This window comes from Choloepus didactylus, chromosome X, assembly GCF_015220235.1.
Source record: "Choloepus didactylus isolate mChoDid1 chromosome X, mChoDid1.pri, whole genome shotgun sequence".
Classification (NCBI taxonomy): Eukaryota; Metazoa; Chordata; class Mammalia; order Pilosa; family Megalonychidae; genus Choloepus; species Choloepus didactylus.
In genome coordinates, this window is record NC_051334.1 from 84,211,724 (window position 1) to 84,232,081 (window position 20,358).

The following is a 20,358-nucleotide window of genomic DNA, read 5'->3' on the forward strand; positions in this document are numbered from 1 at the left end:
AAGGAAACTACTTCATTAACATTTAAGCTAGAGAGTTTAGCTTCTGAATATTTTAAAGCCATAGACTCAGTTTAGTTTTAACTTAGAAAGTTAAAGGAATTTTACAAGTGGAACAGGCAGCAAGAAATAAGGCAACAGATAATATATTAAACCTGAAACAAGGGCAGAGGTCAGGATGCATCTGGCTATTTGTCTTTGCTAAAAAGCCAATCTTTGTGCTCCTCTGAACACAAAGAAGTTATGCAAATGGATTTGCAAAAGTATATATATATATATATGGAGCTGTGGACTGAGGAGCCACAGGGATTTGTGATGAACTGAAAGAACGTTTAGAGAAAGGGTTGTCAAATGCATTGTCAGTAGATTTGGTAACTGGAAGGGCACCTTGTCTGGGAGCTGGCTTTGTTTCATTGATCCTGCTCAACAGTTGATTAGTATCAAAGTTAGCATAGTCTGCATTATCTTGAAGAATGCCAAGTTTGCTCAGAAAGTTACTGGAGAAAGCACTGGAAGTCCCAGAGGAAGTCTGATCTCCTTTTCTTGCAGGTGCAAGTGGCTTCTGCAGTTGTAAGTCCTTAAACATTTCTTTAATTTCCTTAACTTCTTTATCCCCTAAGTGGGTCTAAGGCAGTGAAGGCATTATTGCAGATGTCCTGTTCAGCAGCAGTTCTAGGAGGTGGCTGAGGAGGAGCAACCAGAAGAGTGGGGAACATAGAAGAATATTGGGCTGACATAGGAGCTGAAAAAATATTGCTCTGAAAAGTATTCCAGAAAGAGGTTGTTGATGGCCAAGCATTAGTGCCCACAGATGCTAAAGGGACCCAAACAGCAGGGGCTGGAGGGGAAGTTGGGGCTGCAAAGGATGAAGACTGGCTCCAACCTGGAATAGCTGGACTTGTGCCAAAAATTAGCAACTGACAAATTCCTGAAGGTTGACCACCCAAAATAGCTCCTGGGACCATTGAAAGGGGCTGACTGGATGCTAAAAATGGTGGGTGGTCCTGTGGTCCTGCTTGAGGGGGTGTAACTGGTACACCACCTAAACCCATAATGGGCCCTACTGGGACAAAAGCACTTGTTTTGAAGAGATCCAGAGGGTTGGTCTGCTGGGTTGCAGGTTTGCCTGCAAATGACATCTGGCCTGGAGATTCTGAGACAGAAGGAGCAAAGAGGTCTGATGGAAGCAAGACACTGGCTGAAGACAATTTGAACTTGTTAGCTTGGTCATCAAGGGTCAGGAGGCTCTCCCATTCTCTACTGTTTTGTTGGCTTCTTCATACTTTTTCTTTTCTTCTTTTTTCTTTACATTATAGAATACTTGGAAAAGATCTTTAAGATCAATGACCAGTGGCATGGCTTGTTGCCCTGTTTTACAGCAAACTTGTTGCTGGCCTTCTCCACATACATAACTGAATGCTCAGTTGTGTCTCATGTCACAGGCAATGAAAGAAGTTTTATTTACTGGATGTTTATCAATTTTATCCCAGAAAGTGAAATGTTGACCCAGAGTTTTGTTTGTGTTGTCTTTGAGACTGAGGAGCTTTTGCCATTCCCTTTAGTTTTATCATAGAATCTTAGCTCATTTTATCCTCTCTTGCATCTGGAACATTAATGTCAATTAGCTTGGCCTTGTATTTCACACCATCACTTTTAAACCTGGCCAAGAGATACTCATCTGTCTTTTTATAGCCTTTCTTCTTTTCCTTCTTCAATGGGGCCTTTGGTGTGGCATGTTGGTCAGGCTGACCATTAGTTTTTTTTTTTTTTTTTTTTTTTTTTATCATCATTTTATTGAGATATATTCACATACCACGCAGTCATACAAAACAAATTGTACTTTCGATTGTTTACAGTACCATTACATAGTTGTACATTCATCACCTAAATCAATCCCTGACACCTTCATTAGCACACACACAAAAATAACAAGAATAATAATTAGAGTGAAAAAGAGCAATTGAAGTAAAAAAGAACACTGGGTACCTTTATCTGTTTGTTTGCTTCCCCTACTTTTCTACACATCCATCCATAAACTAGACAAAGTGGAGTTTGGTCCTTATGGCATTCCCAATCCCACTGTCACCCCTCATAAGCTACATTTTTATACAACTGTCTTCGAGATTCATGGGTTCTGGGTTGTAGTTTAAAAGTTTCAGGTATCCACCACCAGCTACCCCAATTCTTTAGAACCTAAAAAAGGTTGTCTAAAGTGTGCGTAAGAGTGCCCACCAGAGTGATCTCTTGGCTCATTTTGGAATCTCTCTGCCACTGAAGCTTATTTCATTTCCTTTCACATCCCCCTTTTGGTCAAGAAGATGTTCTCCATCCCACGATGCCGGGTCTACATTCCTCCCCGGGAGTCATATTCCACGTTGCCAGGGAGATTCACTTCCCTGGGTGTCTGATGCCACGTAGGGGGGAGGGCAGTGATTTCACCTTTCAAGTTGGCTTAGCCAGAGAGACAGGGCCACATCTGAGCAACAAAGAGGCATTCAGGAGGAGACTCTTAGGCACAAATACAGGGAGGCCTAGCCTCTCCTTTGCAGCAACCGTCTTCCCAAGGGTAAAACTTATGGTAGAGGGCTCAACCCATCAAACCACCAGTCCCCTATGTCTGTGGTCATGTTAGCAACCATGGAGGTGGGGTAGGCGAATACCCCTGCATTCTCCACAGGCTCCTCAAGGGGGCACTACATCTTTTTTTTTTTTTTTCCTTGTTTGTCTTTTTTCTTTTTTTTTTTTAACTTTCCCTTCTTTTTTAAATCAACTGTATGAAAAAAAAAGTTAAAAAGAAAACAAACATACAATAAAAGAACATTTCAAAGAGACCATAACAAGGGAGTAAGAAAAAGACAACTAACCTAAGATAACTGCTTAACTTCCAACATGTTCCTACTTTACCCCAAGAAAGTTACATAATATAGCAACATTTCAGTGAACTTGTTCCTACTACATCCATCAGAAATTAACAGACCATAGTCATTTCTGGGCATCCCCAGAACGTTAAATAGCTTATCTGTTCTTCTTGGATTATTGTTCCCCCTTCCTTAATTGCTCTCTACTGCTAGTTCCCCTACATTCTACATTATAAACCATTTGTTTTACATTTTTCAAAGTTCACATTAGTGGTAGCATATAATATTTCTCTTTTTGTGCCTGGCTTATTTCGCTCAGCATTATGTCTTCAAGGTTCATCCATGTTGTCATATGTTTCACGAGATCGTTCCTTCTTACTGCCGCGTAGTATTCCATCGTGTGTATATACCACATTTTATTTATCCACTCAATTGTTGAAGGACATTTGGGTTGTTTCCATCTCTTGGCAATTGTGAATAATGGTGCTATGAACATTGGCGTGCAGATATCTGTTCGTGTCACTGCTTTCCGATCTTCCGGGTATATACCGAGAAGTGCAATCGCTGGATCGAATGGTAGCTCTATATCTAGTTTTCTAAGGAACTGCCAGACTGACTTCCAGAGTGGCTGAACCATTATACAGTCCCACCAACAATGAATAAGAGTTCCAATTTCTCCACATCCCCTCCAGCATTTGTAGTTTCCTGTTTGTTTAATGGCAGCCATTCTAATCGGTGTTAGATGGTATCTCATTGTGGTCTTAATTTGCATCTCTCGAATAGCTAGTGAAGCTGAACATTTTTTCATGTGTTTCTTGGCCATTTGTATTTCCTCTTCAGAGAACTGTCTTTTCATATCTTTTGCCCATTTTATAATTGGGCTGTCTGTACTATTGTCATTGAGTTGTAGGATTTCTTTGTATATGCAAGATATCAGTCTTTTGTCAGATACATGGTTTCCAAAAATTTTTTCCCATTGAGTTGGCTGCCTCTTTACCTTTTTGAGAAATTCCTTTGAGGTGCAGAAACTTCTAAGCTTGAGGAGTTCCCATTTATCTATTTTCTCTTTTGTTGCTTGTGCTTTGGGTGTAAAGTCTAGGAAGTGGCCTCCTAATACAAGGTCTTGAAGATGTTTTCCTACATTATCTTCTAGGAGTTTTATGGTACTTTCTTTTATATTGAGATCTTTGGTCCATTTTGAGTTAATTTTTGTGTAGGGGGTGAGGTAGGGGTCCTCTTTCATTCTTTTGGATATGGATATCCAACTCTCCCAGCCCCATTTGTTGAAAAGACCATTATGACTCAGTTCGGTGACTTTGGGGGCCTTATCAAAGATCAGTCGGCCATAGATCTGAGGGTCTATCTCTGAATTCTCAATTCGATTCCATTGATCTATATGTCTATCTTTGTGCCAGTACCATGCTGTTTTGGCAACTGTGGCTTTATAATAAGCTTCAAAGTCAGGGAGTGTAAGTCCTCCCACTTCGTTTTTCTTTTTTAGAGTGTCTTTAGCAATTCGAGGCATCTTCCCTTTCCAAATAAATTTGATAACTAGCTTTTCCACGTCTGCAAAGTAGGTTGTTGGAATTTTGATTGGGATTGCATTGAATCTGTAGATGAGTTTGGGTAGAATTGACATCTTAATGACATTTAGCCTTCCTATCCATGAACATGGAATATTTTTCCATCTTTTAAGGTCCCCTTCTATTTCTTTTAGTAGAGTTATGTAGTTTTCTTTGTACAGGTCTTTTACATCTTTGGTTAAGTTTATTCCTAGGTACTTGATTTTTTTAGTTGCTATTGAAAATGGTATCTTTTTCTTGAGTGTCTCTTCAGTTTGTTCATTTCTAGCATATAGAAACATTACTGACTTATGTGCATTAATCTTGTATCCTGCTACTTTGCTAAATTTGTTTATTAGCTCTAGTAGGTGTATCGTTGCTTTCTCAGGGTTTTCTAGATATAAGATCATATCATCTGCAAACAATGACAGTTTTACTTCTTCTTTTCCAATTTGGATGCCTTTTATTTCTTTGTCTTGCCGGATTGCCCTGGCTAGCACTTCCAGCACAATGTTGAATAACAGTGGTGACAGCGGGCATCCTTGTCTTGTTCCTGATCTTAGAGGGAAGGCTTTCAGTCTCTCACCATTGAGTACTATGCTGGCTGTGGGTTTTTCATATATGCTCTTTATCATGTTGAGGAAGTTTCCTTCAATTCCTACCTTTTGAAGTGTTTTTATCAAAAAGGGATGTTGGATTTTGTCAAATGCTTTTTCAGCATCTATTGAGATGATCAATTGATTTTTCCCTTTCGAGTTTTTAATGTGTTGTAATACATTGATTGTTTTTCTTATGTTGAACCATCCTTGCATGCCTGGAATGAACCCCACTTGGTCATGGTGTATGATTTTTTTAATGTGTCTTTGGATTCGGTTTGCAAGTATTTTGTTGAGGATTTTTGCATCTATATTCATTAGGGAGATTGGCCGGTAGTTTTCCTTTTTTGTAGCATCTTTGCCTGGTTTTGGTATTAGATTGATGTTAGCTTCATAAAATGAGTTAGGTAGTGTTCCATTTTTTTCAATGTTTTGAAAGAGTTTGAGTAAGATTGGTGTCAGTTCTTTCTGGAAAGTTTGGTAGAATTCCCCTGTGAAGCCATCTGGCCCTGGGCATTTATTTGTGGGAAGATTTTTGATGACTGATTGGATCTCTTTGCTTGTGATGGGTTGGTTGAGGTCTTCTATTTCTTCTCTGGTCAGTCTAGGTTGTTCATATGTTTCCAGGAAATTGTCCATTTCTTCTACATTATCCAGTTTGTTGCCATACAGTTGTTCATAATATCCTCTTATAATTTTTTTAATTTCTTCAGGATCTGCAGTTATGTCACCTTTTTCATTCATTATTTTGTTTATATGGGTCTTCTCTCTTTTTGATTTTGTCAGTCTAGCTAGGGGCTTGTCAATCTTGTTGATCTTCTCAAAGAACCAACTTTTGGTGATATTTATCCTTTCTATTGTTTTTTTGTTCTCTATGTCATTTATTTCTGCTTTAATCTTTGTTATTTCTTTTCTTGTACTTGGTTTAGGATTGGTTTGTTCATTTTCTAGCTTCTTCAGTTGATCCATTAGTTCTTTGATTTTGGCTCTTTCTTCCTTTTTAATATATGCGTTTAGTGCTATAAATTTCCCCCTTAGCACTGCTTTTGCTGCATCCCATAGGTTTTGGTATGTTGTGTTCTCATTTTCATTCGTCTCTATATATTTAGCAATTTCTCTTGCTATTTCTTCTTTAACCCACTGATTGTTTAGGAGTGTGTTGTTTAACCTCCAGGTATTTGTGAATTTTCTAAGCCTCTGATGGTTATTGACTTCTAATTGTATTCCATTGTGGTCAGAGAATGTGCTTTGAATAATTTCAATCTTTTTAAATTTATTGAGGCTTGTTTTATGTCCCAGCATATGATCTATTCTGGAGAAAGTTCCGTGGGCACTAGAAAAGTATGTGTATCCTGGTGATTTGGGATGTAATGTCCTGTAGATGTCTGTTAAATCTAATTCATTTATCAGATTGTTTAGGTTTTCAATTTCCTTATTGGTCTTCTGTCTGGTTGATCTATCTATAGGAGAGAGTGATGTGTTGAAGTCTCCCACAATTATTGTGGAAACATCAATTGCTTCCTTAATTTTGCCAGTGTTTCTCTCATGTATTTTGTGGCACCTTGATTGGGTGCATAGACATTTACGATTGTTATTTCTTCTTGCTGAATTGCCCCTTTTATTAGTATGTAGTGGCCTTCTTTGTCTCTCAAAACATCCCTGCATTTGAAGTCTATTTTATCTGAGATTAATATTGCTACACCTGCTTTCTTTTGGCTGTAGCTTGAATGAAATATTTTTTTCCATCCTTTCACTTTCAGTTTCTTTGTGTCCCTGTGTCTAAGATGAGTCTCTTGTATGCAACATATTGATGGTTCATTTTTTTGATCCATTCTGCGAATCTATATCTTTTAATTGGGGAGTTTAATCCATTTACATTCAACGTTAAAACCATGAAGGCATTTCTTGAATCGGCCATCTTATCCTTTGGATTATGTTTGCCATATTTTTCCCTCTCTCTATTAATATCCTTTATTGTACCCATACCGAATCTCTTTAGTACTGAACCTTTCTCCAAGTCTCTCTGTCCTGTCTTTGTTTCTCTGTCTGTAGGGCTCCCTTTAGTATCTCCAGTAGGGCAGGTCTCTTGTTAGCAAATTCTCTCAGCATTTCTTTGTCTGTGAAAAATTTAAGCTCTCCCTCAAATTTGAAGGAGAGCTTTGCTGGATAAAGTATTCTTGGCTGGAAATTCCTCTCACTCAGAATTTTAAATATATCGTGCCACTGCCTTCTTGCCTCCATGGTGGCTGCTGAGTAGTCACTACTTAGTCTTATGCTGTTTCCTTTGTATGTGGTGAATTGCTTTTCTCTTGCTGCTTTCAGAACTTGCTCCTTCTCTTCTATGTTTGACAGTGTGATCAGTATATGTCTCGGAGTGGGTTTTTTTGGATTTATTCTATTTGGAGTTCGCTGAGCATTTATGATTTGTGTATTTATGTTGTTTAGAAGATTTGGGAAGTTTTCCCCAACAATTTCTTTGAATACTCTTCCTAGACCTTTACCCTTTTCTTCCCCTTCTGGGACACCAATGAGTCTTATATTCGGACGTTTCATATTATCTATCATATCCCTGAGGTCCATTTCGAGTTTTTCAATTTTTTTCCCCATTCTTTGTTTTATGCTTTCATTTTCCATTCTGTCATCTTCCAGGTCACTGATTCGTTGTTCAACTTCCTCTAGTCTTGTACTATGAGTGTCCAGAATCTTTTTAATTTGGTCAACAGTTTCTTTAATTTCCATAAGATCATCCATTTTTTTATTTAGTCTTGCAATGTCTTCTTTATGCTCTTCTAGGGTCTTCTTGATTTCCTTCATATCCCGTACTATGGTCTCATTGTTCATCTTTAGTTCTTTGAGTAGCTGCTCTAGGTGCTGTGTCTCTTCTGGTCTTTTGATTTGGGTGCTTGGGCTTGGGTTATCCATATCGTCTGGTTTTTTCATATGCTTTATAATTTTCTGTTGTTTTTGGCCTCGTGGCATTTGCTGAACTTGATAGGGTTCTTTTAGGGTTTGTAGACCAGTTGAAGTCCTTATCTCTAATTTATCAGATCTACAGCTTCGTGGAGTACACTTTCTCTAACTAACCAGCAGGTGGCGTCCACGAGCCACCTGTTCTCCACAAGCCAGATCTCCCCTGCTTAGCCTTTTTGGTGAGTGGGGGAGTGAGTCTTGTGGGGCTCAATTGGTGTACCAACCTTGCGTGTGTAGTTGGTGTTGCCTGCCCTGTATGTGGGGCGTGTTTCTGGGCAGTCGGGGAGGGGGGGTGGCCCTAACAATCAAATCTCCCTGATGATCCTAGAGTTTTAAAGCTGCTGCAATAGTCTAATCCTTCAGTTCAGTCCTGCCACAGTTTGTCTCTGCCACTGACCCACAAGTCTTTGGTATTGGCGTATGGCTCCTGAGACTTGCAAGTGGGCCCCTCTTCCAGGCCGTGCACCCCGGGTCCTCTGTTGAGGGATGACTGTGCTATGTCACAGGTGAGTGCCGTCCCCCCAGGGCAGTTCTGGGCTGCTGGGCTGTGTAGGGAGGCTCCCAGTCTGCTCAAATGATGGCTGAATGGGGCTTTGTTAATTCACACTGCTCCACCTTCCCAGCTCTGGGACATTCAGCTGAGGTTGCAGGGAAGGCTAATGTCCACGCCCAGTTTTGTGGTGTGTGCCTGTTATTTGAAGCACTTCCGTCACACTGGGTTGTCTGGGGCAGCTCTGGGCTATGGGGCTGGCGATGGGCAGGAGTGTTTCCTGTCCCTCAGGATGGTGGCTGTGAGCGGACACCCCCCTTTTCTTGGGAAGTTGTGTTGTTTAGTGAATTTTCTCAGCCACTGGATTATTGCCTTTTGTCTCAGAGCTCTCTTAGTTCTGCTCTTGACTTGCCGTGCCCAAATTGCAATTCTTTGAAGCTTTCTGTATTGAGCTTCTTAGAGTAATTGTTTTAGAAAAAGCAAAAAGGATTTAAAAAAAAAAAAAAAAAAAAAAAAAAAAAAAAAAAAAAAAACGGCCCTCCTCAGAGATCTAATGGGTTATTGAAATGCTAATAGACAAAGCAACCAGGGCCATTAAGGAAAGGTGCACAGGGCAGAGAGATCAGCTTTGCTTCGGGATTTGCATATGCGCCTCAAGGCCTGAGCTCCGCCCTTCCCCCCTCTGCGTTCACCAGAACTCCAAAAATCCTCCGCTTTTATTTTGGAGTTTTTCGTGTTGTTTTTTTTCTATGCCTGTCTCCTCTCTGCTGGGCTGGCTGCTCTCAGAGTCTCTGGTGTCTGGTCTCAGTCTATCTATGGTTGGAGTTTGAATCAGTAGAATGAGTTTCCGATAAGAGCAGCCACTGCAATTCTCCCTTCTCCTTCCCGGAGCTGACAGCCCCTCCTCCCCTGGGACTGAGCCTGGCAGGGAGGGGCGCGGGTCCCCTGGCCGCAAAAACTTACAGATTTCGCTGATCACAGCAGTTCCACGTTTTCATGAGTGTTGTATGAAGTATGCCCAAAGTCAGATTGCTCTGTGGTGTCCAGTCCACGCAGTTCCTGGTTTTTTACCTACTTTCTTGGAGGAGTAGCTAAAACTTACAGCTCACCAGTCTGCCATCTTGCCCCGCCTCTTGGAAGTAGTAGTCTGACCATTAGTTTTACTTGTCTCTACTTTGTTCGACATGGCAAGAAATCAAGCAGCAAACTCTGGCTTTAGTGGACACTTGGTAATACCAGGTGATTTTGATGGAGAAGCCTCAAATGAACATAACCTACAGACACATGCTAGCTAGCACCTCTGCCATATGAGCATGACTTCCCCATCCCTGAAACCTCCAGGCTGCAGCATGGTGAGGCATTCTTGATTATGTAGAAAAGAATGGTCAGGCAGATACTGAGATCTCTTCTGTTTCTTTCCTTTATATAATTTTCTCTTTTCAATATTTTCCCCTGCCTATAAAATATGTACTTATTAATTATGGAAAATCTTGAAAACACCAAAAAATTTAAAGGAGAAAATAAACATCATCCATAACCCCATAAACAAGAGTGAGAGCTACTGTTAACAGTTTGAAGCAAGTCTCCCCTGTGTGTTTTCTTTGAACACATTTTGTCATAATTGTGAACATATGGCATAGATAATTTAGTATTCTGGATTTTTATCACATATCATTAGCATATTTACATGTCCTTTAATTAAAAATGTTTTGAGTTATCATTGTTAATGCTGTGGAATAATCCAACATAATCTACCATATGGATGTATCATAATTTATTACCCTTTCTTTTAATATGAGACAGTTAGGTTGCTTCTGAATTACTACTATTTTAAATAATATTTCTATTATTTAAGTAAAATGTGTGCAAATGTATCTCTGAGGAAATACAGACTCTAACTTACTGACAAATGCTAAACTTTCAGGTATTTTCTCACACTGTCCCCAAAACTCACCTATTCAAGGTAGAGAAGAAATTCCTCTAGCATTTTTCAAGAACTGCAAAATCTTTTTTTATTTCTCTTTAATTATGGCCAACCTTGAACCAAACTAGCTGATGTCCTCAATCCTATGATTGGATCACTCCTTCCTAAGAGAGCTCTAATCTGTGGAATTGCTACACTTACACAATTTAAAAGGAAGCTTCTCTGTTTCTAACCAAGATAAACTATCCTGATGTATACAGGACAGTCTGGAGATGAGGGCCACCTTTGAGGAATGAGATATTAGCTGCAAGTTGTTTGGAACTCAAGGTAATATAGGACTGGTCACCTTAACCTAGAGCAGACACTACTAACCAAAAAGTTTAATACGTGTTGGTGAGTTGAGTTTTTAATTTGGGATACTTTTTCCTGATTTAATACAAAAATGTGTCCAAATTACCAAGAAGCCTGCCTCCATCTCCCCCATTTATAAGGACCCACCTACTGTTCAATCATTATTTTATTACTAGCTCACTAATTTTCAGTCACTACACCATACCCAGACAAAGGTGAAAGAAGAGCAGATAATAAAGGAAGTAAAAGATTTCCACTGGTACCAGAGCTAATTGCAATACGTGGTACAAGAAGAATAGCCATGGGTCCCCAAGTATCACTAAATGATGGCTTAGAATGCATCAGGGAATTCCAACATGCAAGCCAATACCAATTCACTTCAGTCCCTGGTTCACTTCTCAGTTCTAGTTGGCTTAGTATTTCTCATTTCTGTACTTGATGAAGAACCTACCACCCTCAGATTGTAACCTTTTTACATACAGAGCTGACATTACCAGGCATATTTTGTGGAAGTCTCTTTTTTTCACACCATATCTGGTAAAAATGTGGAACATCATTTATCTAACTCCTATCTTCTTTTGTATCTCTTTGAATGTGCTCAATGTTCCTGTGTGATTTAACACTACTAACCATTGGAAAATTAATGAAGGAAACTAAAATAGCAAATATGGGCATTGACAAAAGTTTTAAGATTCTTACAAAATTCTCAATGGCCACATTCTTATATGGTCTTCCTGATGCTTTTCTATTAATGCCATCTAAAACCTTCAGTGTACATTTGTTTTTTTCCTCCTAAAGCCTCCATTACATCTCAGGCACTCAGCTTTCTTTAGATTATTTAGACTCCTTTTTCCATGAAAATCCATCTTTCTATATTTTAGGTCTGAAGAGACAGTAGAGCATAATGATTAAGGGAACATGCTTGCATACTGATGTCATAACAAATTCCAGCTCTTCCATTTAATATCCATGTGGCTTTGTGCAAGACACAGCTCACTTTTCACAGCTGTAAAACAAAGAAGATAATTACATTACCTTTTCATTTCCTTCTGTGTTAAATGTGGCAGTCAGTATGGCCTGGGGTCATCAAGAAAGACTGGAATGTTAGAAAGGGGTCATGGGGTGGACTACTAATTTATGGGAAAGTTTTAGAGAGAACACAAAACATTTTTTGCTTATGGCATTATCCTTATCCTCTGACCTCCTCAACCTTCTTGATTTGCTTCTCCAATTCCTTATTTTCTGATTATTTTCTCAAATACTGTGCTAATTTTCAGACACAAAAAGGGAGATATTGTATGTTACTACTAATGCGAACTGTGTGAAAAACATAAAAATAAGTGTCTCGTATTGTAGAATATAGAGGTCCTAAAGATAGACAGCAACTAGTTAAAGGGAAATGATAATCTAATAAGAACAGATAAGATATTGAGGATAATATTAGTGATATGGGAAAGCTCAGGAATGAGTATGGTTTGTTAATTTTCTTGGGGTATGGTAGGAACATATTGGAAGCAATGTAGCTATTTTAGGATATTTGTTTTTCTTATTCCTTTGTTTTGTTTTGTTTGAATTTTTTTAAATTTTTTGATAAAGTTTAAAAAAAGAATAAAAATATTGTGCTATTTTTAACAAATATTTACATATAAATGAATGGGAAAGGTGATCAATATATAAATTCAGCAACCAAGACAATCCTCATTGTGTAATGAATGGACAATATTGCCTCAGACAGATGAAGACTGAAAAAGAGTTCTTGAGTTTCATAGTCCAGCTTCAGTTCCTCTGAAAGTTTATATTATACCTTTTCTGAGCAAGGCCTTGAATGAGGCCTAGGAAATGTAGAGTTCACCATATTGGGGGTATATGGCAGGAAAGTAGTGTGGGTTAGGTACTGGACATATGACAGGAATATGGTCATGGGAATGCTGATCTATATTTTTTCTTCTAAACCCACCATGACAAAACTCTATCTCAGGTACAGTTCAAAAACCACTTTATTGAGTATGTATCAGTCACAGTAGGATAGTGAATGTAACAAACACCAAAATCTCAATAGCTCAACACAATAAAATATTCTTTTGAACACATATCACAGTCTAATGTGAGTGGGCAGGGTGAGCATTATCTGCCATGTAGGTTGAAAGAGAGTACTCAGCTGATCCAGATAGCATGAAAGGTAATAGATGGGTTGAGCCCTCTACCATAAGTTTTACCCTTGGGAAGACGGTTGCTGCAAAGGAGAGGCTAGGCCTCCCTGTATTTGTGCCTAAGAGTCTCCTCCTGAATGCCTCTTTGTTGCTCAGATGTGGCCCTCTCTCTCTGGCTAAGCCAACTTGAAAGGTGAAATCACTGCCCTCCCCCCTACGTGGGATCAGACACCCAGGGAAGTGAATCTCCCTGGCAACGTGGAATATGACTCCCGGGGAGGAATGTAGACCCGGCATCGTGGGATGGAGAACATCTTCTTGACCAAAAGGGGGATGTGAAAGGAAATGAAATAAGCTTCAGTGGCAGAGAGATTCCAAAACGAGCCGAGAGATCACTCTGGTGGGCACTCTTACACACACTTTAGACAACCTTTTTTAGGTTCTAAAGAATTGGGGTAGCTGGTGGTGGATACCTGAAACTATTAAACTACAACCCAGAACCCATGAATCTCGAAGACAGTTGTATAAAAATGTAGCTTATGAGGGGTGACAGTGGGATTGGGAATGCCATAAGGACCAAACTCCACTTTGTCTAGTTTATGGATGGATGTGTAGAAAAGTAGGGGAAGCAAACAAACAGACAAAGGTACCTAGTGTTCTTTTTTTACTTCAATTGCTCTTTTTCACTCTAATTATTATTCTTGTTATTTTTGTGTGTGTGCTAATGAAGGTGTCAGGGATTGATTTAGGTGATGAATGTACAACTATGTAATGGTACTGTAAACAATCGAAAGCACAATTTGTTTTGTATGACTGCATGGTATGTGAATATATCTCAATAAAATGATGATAAAAAAAAAAAAAAAGAAAAATAGGGACAAAGACTAAATGAAAAATAGGGAGGGATAGGAGGAATGGAATGCTTTGGGTATTCTTTTTTACTTTTATTTTTATTCTTATTTTTATTCTTTTTGGAGTGGAGAATGTGTTCAAAACTTGATTGGGGAGATGAGTGCACAACTATAATGATGGTACTGTGAACAGTTGATTGTACACCATGGATGACTGTATGGTATGTGACTGTATTTAAATAAAACTGAATTTAAAAAAACAAAACAAACAAAAAAAAAAAAAAAAAAAAAAAAAAAAAAAAAGAAAGGTAATAGAAGAGCTTTAACAGCACATACTCTGAAAAAGCCAAGTGTTCAGAAGATTCTGGGTCCAATTGACCTATGTAGTCTGTCCTCAGATTACAATGAAAATGGTATTGCTTCAGCAATCTTTTTTTTAAATTAAATTTCATTGAGATATATTCAAATACTATACAATCATACATGGTATAAAATCAATTGTTCACAATACCATTATATAGTTGTGCATTCATCACCACAATCAATTTTTGAACATTTTCATTATAATACACAAAAAGAATAAGAATAAAAGTTGAAGTAAAAAAGAACACCCAAAATATCTGATACCCCCTATCCATTCCTATTGTTTATATACTTTGGTCCTCATTTTTCTATCCATCCATCCATACAATGGATAAAGGGAGTGGGAGCCACAAAGTTTTCACAATAACACAGTCACACAGTGTAAGCTATATAGTTATACAATTGTCTTCAGTGATCTAATACAGAGAACTATTGCCCCATGCTAGAAAGCCATGCAAGATGCAGAAGTCAGCAAGAGCAACATAAAAGTCATTCTTGTTGGTGGCATGACTAGGATGCCCAAGGTTCAGCAGACAGTGCAGGACCTTTTTGGCTGAGCCCCAAGTAAAGCTGTCAACCCTGATGAGGCTATGGCCATTAGAGCTGCCATCCAGGGAAGCATGTTGGCTGGTGACATCACAGATGTATTGCTCCTGGATGTGACTCCCCTGTCTCTGGGTATTGAAAGTTTGGAAGATGTCTTTACTAAACTTATTTACAGGAACACCACTATTCCAAACAAGAAGAGCCAGGTATTCTCTACAGCTGCTGATGGACAGACTCAAGTGGAGATTAAAGTCTGTCAAGGTGAGAGAGAAATGGCTGGAGACAACAAACTTCTTGGACAACTTACTTTAATTGGAATTCCCCCAGCCCCTCGTGGAGTCCCTCAGATTGAAGTTACATTTGACATTGATACCAATGGGATCGTTCATGTTTCTGCCAAAGATAAGGGCACAGGACAGGAGCAGCAGATCATTATCCAATCTTCTGGTGGGTTAAGCAAAGATGATATTGAAAATATGGTTAAAAATGCACAGAAGTATTCTGAGGAAGACCGAAGAAAAGAAAGAACAAGTTGAAGCAATTAATATGGCCAAAGGAATCATTCAAGACACAGAAACCAAGATGGAAGAATTCAAGAATCAATTGCCTGCAGATGAGTGCAACAAGCTAAAAGAAGAGATTTCCAAGTTGAGGGAGCTCCTGGCTTGAAAAGATAGTGAAACAGGAGAAAACATAAGACAGGCAGCATCCTCCCTTCAGCAGGCATCATTGAAGCTCTTCGAAATGGCATACAAAAAGATGGCATCTGAGCTAGAAGGCTCTGGAAGTTCTGGCTCTGGGGAACAAAAGGAAGATCAAAAGGAAGAGAAACAGTAGTCACAGCAAACTTTGGAGCAGAAAGGAGAACATATGGCACTTGGGAGTGAAGGGACTTCCTAAGCAGAAATGGAGCAAACTTCAGTCTTACTGTGTTTTTGCAGTAGTCTATATATAATTCCCTTAATGTGTAAATTTAGTGACCATTAGCTAATGATCATTTAATGAACGATAATTCCAACAGTACAAACTTCACAATGTTCTGTCCCTAGCCTATCATTTTTCCAGCTGCATGTAAAAGTGGAGAGGACAATTTATTTATCATTATAAAGACTTAACATTGTTTTGTGCTGAATTGGCCATATTTTTAAGGCTTGAGACATGTCACACAAAAGTCACTGAATGGGTGTGAGACCATTTGGGACTGAGGTCCTTCTAGTTAGTTGCATGCTGCTGTACTGTCCTGAGGTACATGGGGTCCTTCTGCTGAGGCCTTGCAAGGTGAGCCAGCCATGCCTTGTTGGGAAGCAGGGCAATGGAAGCTAGCTCTGTAGAAACTAAGCTAACTATTTCTTGGGTACAGTTTTTAAAGCAAGGTGATAATGAGTCTCCCTAACTTTCCTAAGGCACACTTTCCTGTCTTATAGCCTGTGTGTCTGGCACTTATATCCTTGATAATTGTTCATTTTGATCAATTCTGGATTTTTAAAAAAATAAATATGAAAAGCAAAAAAAAAAAAAAAAAGAAAAAAGAAAAAGAAAAAAGGCTACTGGGTTGCAGTTCAACAGTTTCAGGCATTTCCTTCTAGCTATTCCAATATACTAAAAGCTAAAAAGGGATGTCTATAAAATGCATAAGAATAACTTTCAGAATGACCTCTTGACTCTATTTGAGGTCTCTCAGTCATCAAAACTTAATTTTGTTTAATTTCTCTTCCCACTTTTGGTCCAAGAAGGCTTTCTCAACCCTATGATGCCAGAGCCAAGCTCATCTCTATAAGTCATGTCCCAGGTTTCCAGGGAGATTTACACCACTGGGAGTCATGTCCCACATAGAGGAGGAGGGCAGTGAGTTTACCTGCAGAGTTGGCTTAGAGAGAGAGGCCACGTCTGAGCAAAATAGAGGTTCTCTGGGGGAGACTTATAGGCACAATTATAAGTAGGGTTAACCTCTCCTTTGCAGTAACAACAAACTTCATAAGGGCAAACCCCAAGATCGAGGGCTTGGCCTTCTAAATTGGTAGCCCCCAATGCTTGTAAGAATATCATTAATTCCCCAGGTGGGGAAATTTAGTATTTCCACATTATTCCCCAGTCCCTCAAGGGGGATTTGCAAATACATTTTTGTTCTCTGCCCAAATTACTCTGGGATATATTGGGGATTCACACTAACCTATACAAACAAACCAGATTTCACCCCCTATTCAACGTTCCATGTAAATATGTTGATTGAATAAACTGACCATACAAGTTAAATTATAAACTGTGTTATAAAAAGTATGGATTTTGCACCTAATAAACATCTCTTCTTTTGGTCTCACACAGAAGTTGAAGTTTTAAAAATACTGTCAATATCATCCTTTACACTTTAGTCTGATTTACTGTAGTTGTAACCAAGTCCATTTAGTTCACACCTCTAATTAAAGTCTGATTTCTTTGTTCAGACTCCTTGAAATTTGCTGTATGGGGTAATGTTGACATTCAGAGCTGCAAGACTCTGGTTTTGAGTCTCGGATGTCACACTGAGTGCCAGGGACTGACCAGGTTACACACAAAGAGCTCAGCATCTCAGAATTTAGAAATAGCCATTATAACTCAGGAATAGATATAACTGCTGTAAGAGCTTACAATCTAGGAATCTTTATAAGCCTTCCCCTGATAACCTATGCTCTCAGACTCTATTCTCAAAGTTTGCACATTATAGTTAGTCCATATTAGTGAGACATTATAATGTTTTTTCTTTTCATTTCTTATTTATTTCACTCAAAATACTGTCCTCAATGTCCATTCACCTCTCAACTTCACTCCTTCTTGTAGCAGCTCAATATTCCATTGAATGTATACACCACAGCTCAGAATTCCATTCATCAGTCAAGGTGCCCTGAGGCCACTTCCATCCACTGCAAATCGTGAAAACTGACACCATAACCCCACAGTGCAAATGTCCATTCATGACCTTATTTTCAGTTTTTCCAAGTATGTACCCAATAACCAAGTTGCAGGACATTATGGCAACCCCATGATTAGCTTCCTGTGGAGCCACCACACTGCTGTCCAGATTTTACTTCCCCACCAATGGTGATTAGCTACATCCCTGTCTCCACGTTTTCTCCAACACTTGTATCCCTCTCTTTATTTTTTAGATGGTTTTATTCACACACCATACATTCCATCCTAAGTAAGTAAACAATGGTTCCTGTATAATCACATAGTTCTGCGTTTCACACCTCTATCTATATAAGGACTTTCCATTTTTCCACAAAGATAGAGGAAGAGGTGAAAAAAGTAAAAAGAAAAAAGGAAAAGAATAAAATGAAAACTAAAAAGCAACAAAAGAAAAATTAAAATTAAAATAAAATACAATAAAAAAGTCAGACAACATTACTAATGCCAAGAATCCCAAACCCTTCCATTGTATCCTCCTTTTATATTTAGCTTTGTTACGTTGCCTTTGCAACAATTAATGGAAGAATACTACAATGATACTCTCAACTGTAGACTCTAGTTTGCATTGATTGTATTGTTTCCCAATACCACCTCATTTTTAAAACCTTGCAAAGTTGATATTCATTTGTTCTCCCTCATGTAATGACATATTTGTACATTTAATCACAATCATTAACCACTCTGGGTTTCACTAAGTTATACAGTCCCAATCTTTATCTTCTATCTTTCCTCCTGGTACTCCACATGCCCCTAACCTTCCTCTTTCAACTGTAATCACAGTCATCTGTGTTCAGTGTACTTACATTATTGTGCTACCATTACACAAAATCATGCTCCAAACCTCTCTCTTCTGTCTTTTCCTATCTGTCTGTAGTGCTCCCTTTAGTATTTCCTGTAAAGCAGATATCTTCTTCCCAACTCTCTCAATGTCTATTTGTATGAGAATATTTTAATCTCTCCCTATTTTTGAAGGATAGTTTTGCTGTATATCCAATTCTTGGTTGGCAGTTTTATCTCCTTCAGTATCTTAAGTATATCATGCTGCTGCCTTCTCACCTCCATGGTTTCTACTGAGAAATTCACACAGAGTCCTGTATGTGATAGATCGCTTTTCTCTTGCTGCATTCAGAATTCTCTCTTTGTCATTGACATTTGATAATCTCATCATTAAGTGTCTTGTTGTAGGTCTATTTGAATCTATTCTGTTTAGGGTAAGCTGTGTGTGATGTTGTCCAGGTGTCTGGTCAAGCAAGCACTGGCTTAACTGTTACTGCAAGAATATTTGTGGCTGGTTAATAAAACAGAAGTCTGGTTTATTACATCATCAGTCAATTGACTGCACCTGTGACTGCTTACATAAAAACAGGCATGTCTTCAGCAAAGAGAGAATCCAACCAGCTGGATTTAATCAGATCAGTTGAAGACTTCTAAGGGAAAGAGAGGGAGGAGTTTCACTTCTTCTTAGGCTAGCCAGTGAAGCATTTCCAAAAGAGCTCATTGAAAACCTTCATTGGAGTTGCCAGTTTGATCCCTGCTCTACAGAATTAGGACTCATACATCCTGCCCCATGGAATTTGGACTTGTGCATCCCCACAGTTGTGTCACTTTTATAAAATCTTATATTTAAGGATATCTCTTGTTGGTTCTGTTTCCCTAGAGAACCCTAACTAATAGAGTTGGTATTGAGGGTGGTTCCTGAGACACAAAATCTTAAAACAGGCATTTACAATTGGTTTTCTACTCTCATTAGATTCAAAGGCACTAATGACTCCATTTCCAATAATGAACATGGCACTGATAGTCCATGGCATGAGTTGGCAATGGAGATACACAAAATGTCACCATCTAAATTGCCTAATCATACTCTTGAATGAAGCAAGGCTCTGAGTGACAGTGTTTTTGACACATTAACAGTGTTTTGTGGAGTAAATAGGTATAATGTTGTTGGTTGGTTGCTCTTAGATACACTGAGTAAAGTTATAAGAGAAAGGGATGAGCTAAAGGTTTCAAATTTGATACTTAAGCACCTTATAACACATGTAAAGGTTTCTATGTGTACCCTGAAAGAAAATCTTATTTCCTGTGGCTGCAGACTTGAGATTTTTGAAAACCAGACCCAGCATCTCATTGTGTGAGTAGCAGATTTACAATGTAAACTAAATTCTTAACCTTGTAGGGTCTCTGCTGTTAAAGTAAAGGCACTGATTGGAAAAGAATGGGATCCTGAAATGGAATGGGGACACATGGATAGACAATAATGGCAGTAAGGACATTTGAACCCCGGATTCTGCTTAGTATTTGCTAGCTATACCTGTAGTGGTCTGCCCTGAGGAAACAGCTACCCAGCCTCCAGCATGCTTTGAGGAAACAGTTTCCTGACCTCCAGTCTGCCCTGAGGAGCCTGCCATCCAACCTCTACCTAAAGAGAATAACCCTTCAGTGCCTGCTAAACCTGTAATCACCTCTCCTGAGGAAGCAGCCCTCATTCCTCTGTCTGGAGAGATTAATCCTGTTTCATGAGATGAAACTGCAGTGGAATTTCCTGAGGTAAATGGCTTGAGGGATTCTTCTAATGGTTTTCATGACCCACCCCCACCACCATTCTTTGCTTCAAGACCTATAACTAGACTAAAGACCAAACAGGCTCCAAAGCATGAGGGACAAAGTGTGACCCATGAGGTAGTATGCTATATTCTAAAAGAACTGCATGAGTTTTACAATTTATATAGACAGAAATCAGGAGAATATGTGTGGGAA

General features: G+C 38.9%; 2 pseudogenes; one reads left to right on the forward strand and one right to left on the reverse strand.

Moving 5' to 3' along the window:
- Nucleotides 1-238: 238 nt before the first annotated feature.
- On the reverse strand, nt 239-1,751 carry LOC119522219 (annotated as a pseudogene).
- A 10,955-nt stretch (nt 1,752-12,706) lies between these two features.
- Nucleotides 12,707-15,495, forward strand: LOC119522220 (annotated as a pseudogene).
- The last annotated feature ends 4,863 nt before the right edge of the window (nt 15,496-20,358 follow it).